This window comes from Halichoerus grypus, chromosome 2 (genome assembly GCF_964656455.1).
Source record: "Halichoerus grypus chromosome 2, mHalGry1.hap1.1, whole genome shotgun sequence".
NCBI lineage: Eukaryota > Metazoa > Chordata > Mammalia > Carnivora > Phocidae > Halichoerus > Halichoerus grypus.
Window position 1 is genome coordinate 119,716,208 of NC_135713.1, and position 12,950 is coordinate 119,729,157.

At 56.2% G+C, this 12,950-nt stretch overlaps 1 protein-coding gene across 6 annotated transcripts in view; it reads right to left on the minus strand.

Annotated features, from left to right (window-relative positions):
• The window catches only part of PSD2 (pleckstrin and Sec7 domain containing 2), a 54,448-nt gene extending 42,086 nt beyond the window's left edge, over window positions 1-12,362 (minus strand). For 2 of the 6 annotated variants that reach the window (XM_078067422.1, XM_078067417.1), the window contains exon 1: window positions 4,948-5,180. The gene's annotated coding sequence lies outside the window, so the exon portion shown is untranslated. Of the gene's footprint in view, window positions 1-4,947; window positions 5,183-12,181 lie in introns of those variants that run through there. The other 4 variants (XM_078067419.1, XM_078067418.1, XM_078067421.1 and 1 more) reach the window with 4 other exon arrangements.
• Window positions 12,363-12,950: the final 588 nt, after the last annotated feature.

The window sequence follows — 12,950 nt, forward strand, 5'->3', positions numbered from 1 at the left end:
ATGCTAAAAGAACTACTGGAGCTCAGAAGAGAGCTCAAAAGTGGGGATATAAATGTGGGAACTGGCAGCACGTAGGTAGGTGTACTTAAAGCCACAGGACCTGATGAGATCAGCACAGGAGTGGATGTAGATGAGGAAGACCAGCCATGCAGGGGCTGGGTCCTGTGACACTGCAGTGTTCAGAGGCGGTGGGGGTGGGGGGGGGGTGAGCAGAAGGACACTGTGTAGGATCAACCACGAGGCCAGAGGCAAACAAGAATGGATGTGCTGGAAGTGAAAGAGAATATTTCAAGAATTGGGAGAAACTGAATGTGTCAGATGCTTCAGATGAGGACTGAGGCTTGGCCACTGAGGGTAGCAATATGGAGGTCAGTGGTGACCTTGAAAAGAACAGTTGGTGGAAGGAGGTGAAAGCCCAGTTGGAATGGAGTCGAGAGAGAGAGAGAGAGAGAGAGAGAGTGGGAGGAGAAGACCAGGAGATAATGAGTCCCGACAACCCTTCTGGGGAGCTTTGCTACGAAGGAGAGCAGAGATGCTGTGGCAGCTGGACGGAGAACACAAGAGAGCCATCTTGTAAGACAGGAGAGACAAGAGCAAGTATCTGCTGGTGGAAGGATCCAGTACAGGAGGAACTTATGCAGGAGGGGGCCCTGGCTTCAGCGATGCCCTCGAGCAGGCACAGGGGACAGGATCTAGCACACAAGGGGAGGGGTAGCCTTAACCAGGGACAGGAACGCCTCACCCCCAGCGACAGGAGGAAGGCAGAGCCGGGGGTGCAGGTGCGGTAGATGGGTGAATGCAGCACTGCGAGTCTGAGAAAGTCTTGGTTGCTTCTATTTTCTCAAAGAAGTAGGAAGCAGTATCACCAGCTGAGAGGGAGGATGGGGAAAGAGGGGCAAGGATGGAGGGTAGAAGACAAAGTGTGAAATAGTCGGCAGGTAGGAAGAGAGGAGATGGACTCAGGACCCATGGTGGGAATGTGGGACAGCACTAAGGACTCTCCTGAAGCTCACAGTTTTGTACTTCAAGTGAGACCAGTCAGGGTAGTGGTTTTTCTCAGCCCCGCTCAGCTGCACGGGTGCAGATGTGGGCGGGCTGGACGTTGGATTTAACCAGGGCTGGGGTTTCACCAAGAAAGTATGAAGAAGCAAATGAGGTAAGGGAGTTGGGGGTCTGCACAGGAGGGATTATCCTGAGTTTTATAGTGGCCCCTGGGCCCACGCTGAAACTCCTTCCCCTGCTGGGGCCTGAGAGCCCCCCACCTGTCCCCTGCTGTGAGTCATGAGTGGCCTTCCCTCTGCCCTCATCCCGAAATGAGCTTCTGAGAGGGCGGCCACAGGTGGCCACCAAAATCTGAGAAATGAGCTTCTCACGCACCGTTCCTCTAACCTGGAAAGTAACGTGGACCCCACACATTCAAAACTGCATCCTCCATCACCCTTCCCAGGCCATCCAAGACAGCTCTCCCCACCTCTAGTCAGACGCCAGTGCCTATCCGTTCGGCCTCCTCAATCTCTCCTTATCCTCCTCTCCACCTCCCACCTGCCACATCTGGGTCCTAGCAGGGCCACCACACCACCGACTCTGTTCCCACCGTGCATTCCCTCTGCGTGCCATACGCAGCAGCCCCGAATCCAGTGCCCTACTTCTCATACTGGGCCACATCATGGCAGCCGGACTGGTCCCTGTCCACCACACTGGCCCTGCCAGTCCCCCTCCATCCTCCTCACACACACCTGTCCCATTACTCTCCTCTCTAAAGCCCTTGGTGGCTCCCAGGGTCTTCAGAGAAAGGGCCAGCTCATCATCCCACATTCCAGGCCCCGCCCCCTTCCTTCCTGCCTTGGCCCCCTCCATTCCCTCTCCCTCACTACTTCCTGCCCCCAGTTGTGGCTCACCCCCACACCACCCCTGAGGTTGGGAGTTCCCTGAAGACCTCATCAGGGTCTGCTGAATCACCCTTCTCCAGTATGTGGTCTGAAGTAGGGGTTCAGTCAGTTTTGCTGACCTGGTGCGTGGATGACCAAGTGGATGAAGCTTCTGGAAGCGGAAGGAGAGAGGAATGGAATGAAACAAAGGGATTCCTTAGCCAAGTGGCCTCACTTCACTGACCACCTATTACAGGACAAGCTGAGGACATCTGCCTCCCGATGAGAAGCACTGAGAAGGAGGCAAACATCACCTATGGGATATTCCTGCCAAAAAATGTTTAAGGTGGATCTACTCATGAGCAAACAAGACAAATTCAGAATGTGGGACATTCTACAGGAAGAGTGACTGGGGCTCTTTAAAATTGACAATGTTATAAAAGACTTAAAAAAGGGGGGGGGGCAGGGCGATTGTTCCAGATTAAAGGAGAAGTAACTAAATGCGATGTGTGATTCTTGATCAAAACTTATTTTTACAACAGCTATAAAGGATATTACTGGTACAACGAGAGAAATTTGAATATGGATTACATACTAGGTTAAACTGCGTCATTGTTAAACTTCTTGAGTATGACAATATATAGTCATTACGTAGAAAAACGTCCCTGTCTCAGGAAATTCATGCTGAATTACTCAGAGGTGAAATGTTATGATGTCTACAACTTACTTCCAAAAGGTTCAGGGAGAGAAACACAAATGTGGGTAAAATGTCAACAGTTGGCAAATCTAGGTCTCCAGGTGAAGGGTATATAGGTGGGTGTTCATTGTACTGCCAGGTGTGACGAGACAAAAAGTCAGGCGGGCAGGAAAGGAGTGGAGGGACACACTCCAAAGAGGGGAGCTCAAGGCCCCACTTGCCTGGGCATGAGTCAGAGAGGCAGCCCTGCACTCCAGCAGGCCACGGCTGGATGCTAGAGTCAGTCGGGGCCAGCACAGCCCTGGAGTGGCTCACCACCTAAAAAGGATCAGATCCCTAGGAAGACTTACCTGTGAGCAAACCCACTTAGAAGGACAAGGGCCCTGCAGGAAACAGCTGGGTCCCAGGGAGACCAGCAAGGCAGCCCTGCCCCACCTCTGCCTGAGCTGTGGCAAGAAGCCAGGACCGGCCCAGGCTCACCACTCCCCCCAAACACCCCTCAAGGGGCGACAGTCTAAGTGTATCCTCCTGTGTGAGGAGCCAGGCTAAATATGGAGCCCCAGACATAAGATGCCGCTCAAAACAGATTTTCCTGGAAAAGACCATCTGGCAAAGGATGTCTAGAACATCTTCTGTCACGGGCGGCCGTGTCATTTTCCTGCAGGCAAATGTCCTGAATGGGACTTCTTCTCTAGAAGACCCTCGCTTAGTGCCTCAGTTTCCCCCAAGGTCACTCCCATGCTCCACATGGAAATGCACATAGTCACCTCCCTTCTAAATTGCATCTCTGGGAAGAAGAGAATGAGATTGGGGACACAGGTCCAAGCAGCAGACAGTTCTGCCCAGGTACAAATCCTGAGCTTCAGTATCCACCTCCACAAAATGGGAATACTGGTAGTATGTCCCTCTAAAGGTGGCTGTATGAGAGTACTCAGCCAGCGGGAGTGAAGCTCGGCAACGTAATGTCCCCGCCTCGGAGCCCCTCCCTCTCAGTGCTGTCAATATATTTCCCTATACACTGGGGAAAGGGGGCTCTTGGGTGGGCAGGCCTCTCCTCCAGAGATAGGAGGTGAGTAGGGGAGGCCAGCTGGCCCATTTTACTGATTCAGAGATCCCAGGTCACAGAACTTGTAGCTTCCCTGGGAGGTAGGGCTCCTAACCTTCCAGGGAAGAGGGTGGAGAATGACTGTATTTGCCCCGGGATAGGGGGTGGGCTTGGAGGTAGTCGTAATGCCTCGTACCCACTCTCCCTCAAGCTGCCTGAATACCCCCCCATTAAGTAGCTCTTGCTTCCAGGGTCTGGAAGAAGGAGCTAGGGAACCTAAGAAAGTTCAAATGCCTCTTCTTGGACCCAGGCTGCCCATCTGCCCTGGCCAAACCCTGAGCCCTCTCCCTGCTCCCCATTCACCCACCCATCAAGCTCAGCTTGGCTTCTCCTGAGCCTGCCAGGAATTTCAGACCCACTTCCATTGTGGCTAGTGCTTCTGTCCCTAGTTTCCTTCCAGGGTCCCCCCCAAGACGGCCCCAAGACAAAGGGGTAGGCTGGGGCAGTGCCCCCCCCCCCGGGGCCTGTGTGGAGACAATGTCCCCTGTTCTGATTCAGGGAGTCCCCAGATCCTCCAGGGACAGCAACAGTCAGAATACCTCCTCTTAGGAGGGGGCCAGCTGGGCAGGGTGGTCCCCACATCTGGATTCCCTGCCCCACCCCAGCCCCAGCAGCGGGCTCTAAGGACCCCTCCCTCCCTGCGGCTGCCACGGCCATTATGTGCCTTCTCAGCCTTGCCCGCTGCCTGCCACGCCCCCATGCAAGCCCCTGTTCCAGCAGCAGAGTCCAGAGCGCGGAAGGCCTGGCCGCCAAGCCAGGCTGTCAAAGTTAGGAAACTGGAAACAGAAATAAATCCTCAAAGCTGCTCAGGCCCCGGCAACCACCCAACACCCGGGGTCCCCTGCCACCAAGCTGCCACTGGCACCCCATCAATGCACACATGTACCTCAGATTATACAAAAGGGGGGGATCCGGAGGCAGAGCCCAGAAGGCAATCCGGCCGGCTGGCCCTGAATGGCCCTGCAGGCTGGCCTGGGGTTCTCTGGTGGCGCCCCCACTCCCTGGCCCAGACCCGGCCAGCCCCGGGCTTCCTCTCACGGCCCCATCTCCATGACAACCGTATCCTTCGGATGCTCCAGCCGCCACGGAATTGATCTCAAAATGTAGCTTTGTTAGCAGACCCCAGCGGGCATGGAGGGCGGAGGGCGGCGCCCTCCAGCATGCCTTACCTCCCCCACCCCCAGCATCCCCTCCTGGCACCCATCCCGACTTCGGGAGAGGCGGGGTCCCAGGGAACGAGGGCCCTGGGGACGAGGTGGCCCCGCGGCCCCACTCACCGCTCCTGGTCCCAGTCGCTGGGTCCAGCCTCTCATGGCGGGGCCATGCGGAGGCCTCCGCTGGACTGACCGTCCCGCTCCGCCGCCGCCTGTCGGGACTCCCCGCGCCCGCTCCAGTCCCTTCAGGTGTCAGAGCCGAGGCTGTGGAGAAGCTGAGCAGAGATGGGGGGACGGACGGCAGGAGGGAGGGAAGGAAGGAGAGAAGGAGGGAGGGAGGAGCAGGAAGGGCGGGGAAGGGCGGGGGGACTGCAGGCGGGCGGTTAGCGGGAGCGGAGCCGGAGGCGACAGCGGCCACTCTGGCTGGCCCGCCCGCCACGCCTCCGCTCCCAGGTCCCCAATGTGTGCCCTGAGCCGGCCAGGGAGGGTGCGGCCAGCCCCTTCCCGCGCAGCCCTGCGCCCGGCCCTTTAAGAAAGTGGGGGAGGGGAGCGCTGCGAGGTTCCGCACCACCCCCCCCCCTTCCAGCCGGCCCCAGCTGTCCTCTAACCCCGGGTCAGACCCAGCCACCGCTGGGGGTGGGGGGGGGCAGGACCCTCAGCATCAGACCCTGAGCCCTCAGGCTCAGCTCAGCCCTCCTCCAGGTGAAGGAGGGAACTGGTCCTTGCCCTGCTCCAAAGGTCTGTTCCTCCACTAACTCTACTCCCCCCCCACACAAGCCCAGAGAGACCCCACCCAGAATGCGGGACATGGTGGCCCATCTCAGAGATCAGTAAACTGAGCCTGCCCTACATACCTACCTACCTACAGAGACAGAGAGAGGCACAGACAGACCTGGGGTATGGGGTGAGAAGCGGGGCTCAGGATAGAAGATCAGACAAAGGAGAGATACACTGAGGGAGGGAGAGGGGAAAGGTGGATCCAGTCAAGAATGCAGACTCCCGGCGCCAGGTCAGGGGAAGGCTACCCAGGCAGAGAGATACAGATGCTGTGGGCTGTAAAAACCATCTCCCAGGGGACCTGCCCCACAGTTCCCCCCATGCTGGTCACTACCTCGAAGACCTTCCCCACTCAGGACACTAGCTCTGAAGAAGAAGGGTGACAAGAATGCATCTGGACTAAAACTTCCTAGCCATGAGGCTCATACAGGGCAAGATTCCACCTCTCACACAGGTAATAATGGGCCCCCACCCGTAGGGATCTACAGAGACCAGAAGCTGGGGGGAGCAGGGGAGGGGGAGCAGGTCTAGTTCCACTACAGAGGGAGATCAGGGTAGAGTCAGCCCTACCACCGAAGGCCACTTTCCACAACTGTCCTTCCACTCCAGCCCCCAGAGTCTGTTCACTGCCCTGGGCTCCTTCCCATCTCCAGATCTTTGCAGGCGTTCCACCCTCTGCCAGGTCAGGCCTTGATCCTGCTGTGCTCAATGAACTCCTATTCAGTCCTCAAATCCCTGCTTAAACGCCCCTTCCTCCAAGAAGCTTTCTGTGACCTTCTTTCTACCTATACACACATACACACACACACACAGAGTTAGGGGCCCTCTTCTTAGAGAGCAGAGGGTGAGAGAAGGGAGAGAATTTGCTGACCTATTCAGGGTGTCTAAGCTGTCCAGGATGGAGTAATTGGGAGATTCAGGGTGTGAGCTGTGATTAGTCTCCTCCCTCTTCAAGCTGGGCCACAGCTGAAGCTGGGGTTTTATCAACCATGGTAGACACTTCTGTTATTACCTGTACATCCACCATGTGCCAGAGTACACAGTAAATGCCTTCCATGTGTTATATTTAACCCCCAGAACAATCCTGCAACCCATTTTACAGATGAGAAAGCTGAGGCCCCAAAGCACTGGCCACTTGCTTAAGGTCCCAGGAGGTCTGACCCTGTGGACAGAGCTGGGTAGTTGAGAGGGCACTCGGGCCACATCGCTTTCCTGCCCATCAAACCCAAGGAGATTGCCACAGAGCCCAAAAACAAGGGGTCCACTCTACTGCAAGTGCCCAGGATCTTCTTGGAGGGCACAGAGGGAACACGGCTTCCCTGCGGTCCTGCCCTCTAACCTTCTGCCCTCTGCTACCTGTAGGCAGGGATGGGTGGCAACCAACAGGAGCCGTGAGCGAAGGAGAGGTGACAAGGCTTTGCTTCCATATTCCCCATGCTCAGGAACCATGACCTCAAGTCACAGCCAGACAACCTTTCTGAGCCTCCACTTCCTCAACTACCCAGTAAGGATGGTAATAACCCCTCTCTTGTGGGCCTGGGGTGGGATGAAAGGAGCTCTTATGCTCAGTGCCCACCCACCCAAGACCTGACCCCCAGATGCACTCAACAGGCTGTGGTTATTCCAACCGTAATGAGTGACTTACTCATGGGATGGATCATTCACTCTCTGTCCACCTAGATGGACTGTGAGCCCCCTGAAGGCAAGGTCTTTCTTGTTCACCACGTGTGGTCAGTACCTAATGCGATAACTATACACAGGAGGAAAGAATAGAGGCAGGGAGGGAGATACAGCCGTCTCCCTGCTTCATCTGGCGCACAGAACCTAGTCCCTGGCCTGGGTCTGCTCCCCATCGCTGGCAGCTCTGGGAGCCTGTTGCACTGGGCATGGGCTGGCCAGGGCCAGAGGCCTGGGCTCTAATCTAACCCTGCTGCTTCCTGGCTGTGCGACCACGGGAGATCCCCTCCCTGAAACTCACTGCACTGTGCGAAGTGCAACTAGCCCAAAGGGCTCGAAGGGCCGTCGCAAGCCCACGGAAGGCCCCTGTGAGAGAGAGAGCTGTGGTGCACTGGACACAGGAGACAGAGTTATGGTTCTTATTCCGTGTAGCTACTTTTGCCTCCTGAAAGAGTACAGCGTCGGCATCTCCCCACCCAGCAGCCAAAATGCACTATATTCCTCAGCATCCCTCCAGGGGAAAAGAAAATCAGCAGCTTCTCCCCACTCCTCCTCCCCCACCTTTCCCCACCACCTGAAGGTGAGTTTCAGGAAGGCGGGTGCTGGAGGCTGGACAGGGGCATGGGGCCCAGTTCCCAGCCCACTTAGCCCAGCACGGCCCCTGCCTCAGTAAGACCTCTACCTGACCTCCTGCCCCCCACCCCCGACCCAGGCAGGGCCTCCTCCTCTTCCTCAGCCTGAGCAGAGTGGGGCATCCCGGGAGGAGAAGAGGCCAGGACCTGAGACCCACCACCTGGAGGAAAGCATATGGATCCAGAGGAAGCTTGGCCCAGAGAGCATCTGCAACACCCAATGCTCCCATCTTCTAGCTGGTAGACTGAGGCCAGGAGATGAGAGGCTGTGTAGGGATTCCCCAGCCAATCCTGGAGTGCTCGGTGAGCACCTACTATGTGCCCAGCCATGCATCAACCCTGCCCTTGCCCCTTCACCCCCAAGATAAAGGCCCCAGCCCACCTGTCCAGTGTCCTCTCCCAACACCTCACACCTCAAATGTGATGCCCTAGGACCCCACCCACCCTCATACACCCTGACCATTTCTAATAACCTTACTTTGCTTATGCTGGTCCCCTGCCTAGGATGACTTCTCTTCACTCACTTTCTCTCGCTAGTTCCTCTCAACCCTCCAGCCCCCCTCCAGCTATTATGCCATTTCTTTTCCCCCATCACAGCAAAGCTCCTTGAAGAAGTTGTCCATGCTCTCCAATTTCTCTCCCATTCTCTCTTGAACTCACTCCCATCTGACTCTCATCCCTTCACCCACACTTCTTCCACTGACACTGCTCATCAAGGTCACCAACACAGCTAATGAGTACGGATATACAGGTTGGGCACTGCACAAAGGCACCTGGGGTACACAAGGGGTGGGGAAGGAGCTAAAATCCAGCTTGCTGTCCCCTCACCATGCTGTACCTGGAACAAGGCGACATTGGGCTGGGGAGAGACACCTTTTCCTTTATACCAAGGTATCTCCCTTCTGCATGCCCGTACACTGGGTCCACCTAGAGGAGCCGGCTCTTTCTCCTTTTTATACAAAGGGATTAGATAGACTTACTGGGGCCTGGTCCTTAGGGACCACTGTGATGTCAAAACCAAAAGTCAATTCTCACACCTCATCTTAACTTATTGGCAGCATCTGCCACACTTGATCAGCCTTCCTCCTCGAAACAGTTCCTCCCGCTGACTTCCAGGACTCCTACTGCCCTCCTATATCCCTGGCTGTACCTTTTCACCCTCCTTTGCTGATTCTTCCTCCACTCCCTGGCCAACAAGTACCAAAGGCCCCAGGTGTCAGTCCTCTGTCTTCTTTTCCAGCTCCCTCTCCCATGGTGATCCCATCTGGCCTCAAAGCCCATCTAAACCCCAAGGATCTTCCTGTGTGATTCTCCAGCCCGAACCTCGTCCCTCTCAGGTCATACCCAATACCTGACCTAAGGTCTCCACAAGGATATGCAAAGAGCAGCTCCAGTTCATCCCAACCAAAAGTGACCTCTTTGCAGATGCTACCACCTTCCTCCCATCAGCTCAGGCTGAAACTCAGGCACCGTCCTTGCCTCCCACACCCCACATGCAAGCCCTCAACACACCCTATGGGATCTACTTTCAAAACAGGTCTCCAATTGGCCACTGCCCATCAGCTCCACTGCTACCACCTGGCTGCAGCCGCCATCGCCCCCTCACTGGTCCCCCTGCTTGCCCCGAGCCCCGCTACCGACATTCCCAACACGGCAGCCAAAGAGATCCTGTTCAATGTCAGCCACATCATGTCACTCCTCTGCTCAAAATCTTCAAACGGCTCTCATGTCACTGAGAGTTAAAGCAAAGCCTTACAATGGCTGTAAGTTCCTACATGATGTGGGCCCCGCCACCCGTCTGACCTCCCTCCTCTCCAGCCACAGGGACCTCCTCACTGATCCTCTAACACATCAGGCACATTCCCACCTCAGGGCCTTTGCACTCACTATGCCCTCTGCCTGAAAGTCCTCCCCCAGGTGGCTGCATGGCTTAGCCCTCACCCCCTTCAGCTCTCTGCCTAAAATACTACGAGTCTCCCCTTGGCCGGCTTGCTTTTCCTCCAGAAGACATCTTTATATCCTGCATGCCTACTTGCTTATTCTGGTTATTGTCTGTCTTCCTACCACCCCTATCATCACTAGACCATAAGCTCCAGGAGAGCTGGAAATTTGTTCTTTCACTTCTGTCCACCCAGGGCCTAGAACATTGCCTGGCCCATAGCAGGCACTCGGTAAAGTGCTCAGATAATGAACACACCAGCAGATAAAGAAAGGAAATAACTACAAATACTAAAGTGTACTCTAAAAACAAAAACGGGGATGTGACGGCCCCTAGTTAGAAGAGTGGGAGTGCCTTCAGCCAGGTGGCCAGAGGAGGCCTCCCTGAGGATGTGCCCCCAGACTGGGCGCCCCCAGACTGGGCACACCCTGTCCCAGCACACAGAGCACCACTACCTTCCCCGATCACAGCACACATCACACTCTGCCATTCCTGTCTGGATAGTCCATGAGGGCAAGGACCCTTCCCACTCTTCTCTGGATCCCCACTTCCTCCAGAGCCCAGGGCCAGCATACAGTAGGCACTCAAAGGGTGATAAAGCCAAAGAATGGATGGATGAGAGATCAGGGACAAAGCCATGCATGAGCCATAGGACTCTGACAGAGCCCAAGGTAGGGAAGCTGTGTGGCGAGGAGCAGGCAGGAAGCCACAGAGGCCTAGGATGGAATCCCTGGGACCTCAGGGTCTTCTCTGTATAATCCCCCGCATCACCTATGACTCCTCTGTTAGCTGAGAGGGAGTGTGGGGAGGAAAAGCTATTCTCACTGGCCGTCCTGTGGCCATGAGGATGATGGTTCATCCATTTGTTCAACAAACATTTACTGAGCAACCGCTGCATCCCTGTGCCAGGCCATGGGCGGGGGGTGGGCAGGGCCCAGGCAAAGTCCCTCCTTCGACAGCTCACAGCCTATTGGATGATTTCCCAGAGGAAAGAGCCCCTCTTCTATCTATCTATAGGTACGTAGAGCTGCCGGGAACAGGCCACTTCTCTGCTTCACCCCAGTTATCACAAATGGAGATCAAATTTTAAGTATGAGTTTTACTAGTCTCTTACCTACTACCTCCCTGGACTGGGAACTGCAAAGAGGACAAGAACTGGGTCTTTTTACTGCTGGGTCCCCAGCGTCTAGCAAGGGCCTGGAGCATTGTAGGAGCTCAATACATACTTGCTGAACAAATGGATGAATGAAGAAATGAGTGGGAGAATATAAGCAGGACCTAAGGATGGTAAAGATTTGGGCTTGCAGCCAAGAGAAGGACACGTTGGGAAAGGCCACACAGCTGAGCAGGCCTGAGATGCGGGAAGGTCTCCGGGAGGACAGCAAGGCCAGGGGCAGGAGGAAAAGGAGAAGGGAGACTGCTCAACCTCTGAGAGTTGCCTGTCCTACCCCCATCCCCCAGCAAACAGGGCCCTGACAGCACTGGGCCAGGGCTAGTGGACAAAACCCCATAAGGAGTGCCAGGGACTTGGAGTACCTAGAGCCAGTCGGCTGCGGGCCCAGGGCACAGGCAAAGCCTGGCCCAGAACTTTGTCTGAAGGCCTTTGTGGGCCTCTGGGAGCCTGTCCAGGAGGATGCCGGGAACTGGCTAGGGTGCTATGGGGTGAGCACTGTCCTGCTTCCCGAGGTCCATCTGACCCTCCAGGCCTGGGTTATGGGGGTTAGAAGGAGGATCCCCATCTGCCGGCCAAATCCTTATCCCTGGGGAGAGAACACCACCCTATCCCAGGAAGTCCGGCCACTACCTATAGCATTAGGCCAGCAGATCCCATCCTGGTTACTGAGGCCCAGGGAAGATGCAGCTCCGCTAGAGGATGCACAAAGTTCGGCTTGAAGCTGACCCTCCCCTCACCCAGCGTTCCCCTCTCCCCCCCCCCCCCCCCCCCCCCCCCAGGAAGCCCAGCACGAGAGAGGAGGGCGAGCTAAGAGCCGCGGACTCCTGGCCTGGGAGGCGCCTCAAGCGGCAAGTTCCCGGGAGGGCGAGCTCGGGGCTGGGAGCCGAGCTGTGCGCAGCCCAGGAGGCTCTCTGCTTCCCTCTGCTGGCCGGATCCAGAATTACCAGAGCGTCCCGCGTCACCAGGCCAAGCCGGGTCCTGGGCGCTCCGCGGCGGATAGCCCCCCTCCCAATCTCTTATCAAGAAAGGAAGAGACTCGAGGTCGTATGGGTCATCCCCTTGCCTCAGCACCAGGCCCAGCCGTGCCCCGAAGTCCAGCCGCAGGCTCTCTAACCAGCCTCCGTGCTGGGATGCTCGCTCTTTCTGGCAGTCCTTTACCTGGTCCAACCTGAGTATTTTCTCAACTTGACCCAGCTGTCCCCGAAGGCCACGCTCTTCCAAAATACGGATGGAAAACTGAGGCTCCACTGACTATCCCATGGAGACCCAGGCCCCCTCTTCTTTGGAACTGAGGGGAGTGCAGATACCTCTCCCCGCCGCAGCCGGGAAAGCAGGAGTCTAACTCGCCGAGATCGACAGGCCGCCCTGCCCAATCCCTTCCGGAGCCCTTCTAAAAGCGGTCTAGCCGAGAATGAGCTCTTTTGGGGTCAGGGCGTCACCTGCTGGTGGCTACAAGAACTGCACCTGCCCCGCCAGGCACGATCACTGGCCAGGCAGGAAAAACCTCCGATAATAATCACAGCAGCTGATTTTTATTAAGAGTGTTCCGTGGAGCCAGGTTCATACTGAGTTCTTGGCATTATCTCATTTCACACATTATCTCATTTCATCCACGCAGAAACCCGATGAGGTGGACAGCATGCCTTCCATCTTGCCTGTGAGGACCCTGAAGCTGGGAAAGTTTAGTGCCCTACCCCAGAACACACCTCTAGTAAGTGGCAGCGCCCGAGTGTGCACTTGAGCTGGCCTATTTCACGTGCACGGGGGCGGGAGGGAAATGGCAGATCAGGAGTAAGTTCTATGGGGAAGATCTCCACCTTCCTGCTTCCCACCCAATCCCTCTCAGCCTAGCTTGCTGCTGGCAGAATAGGATCCGTCTTGTGTTGCCCCAGTAGGGTCCATGCCCCTCTCCCCCGACAGACTGAGA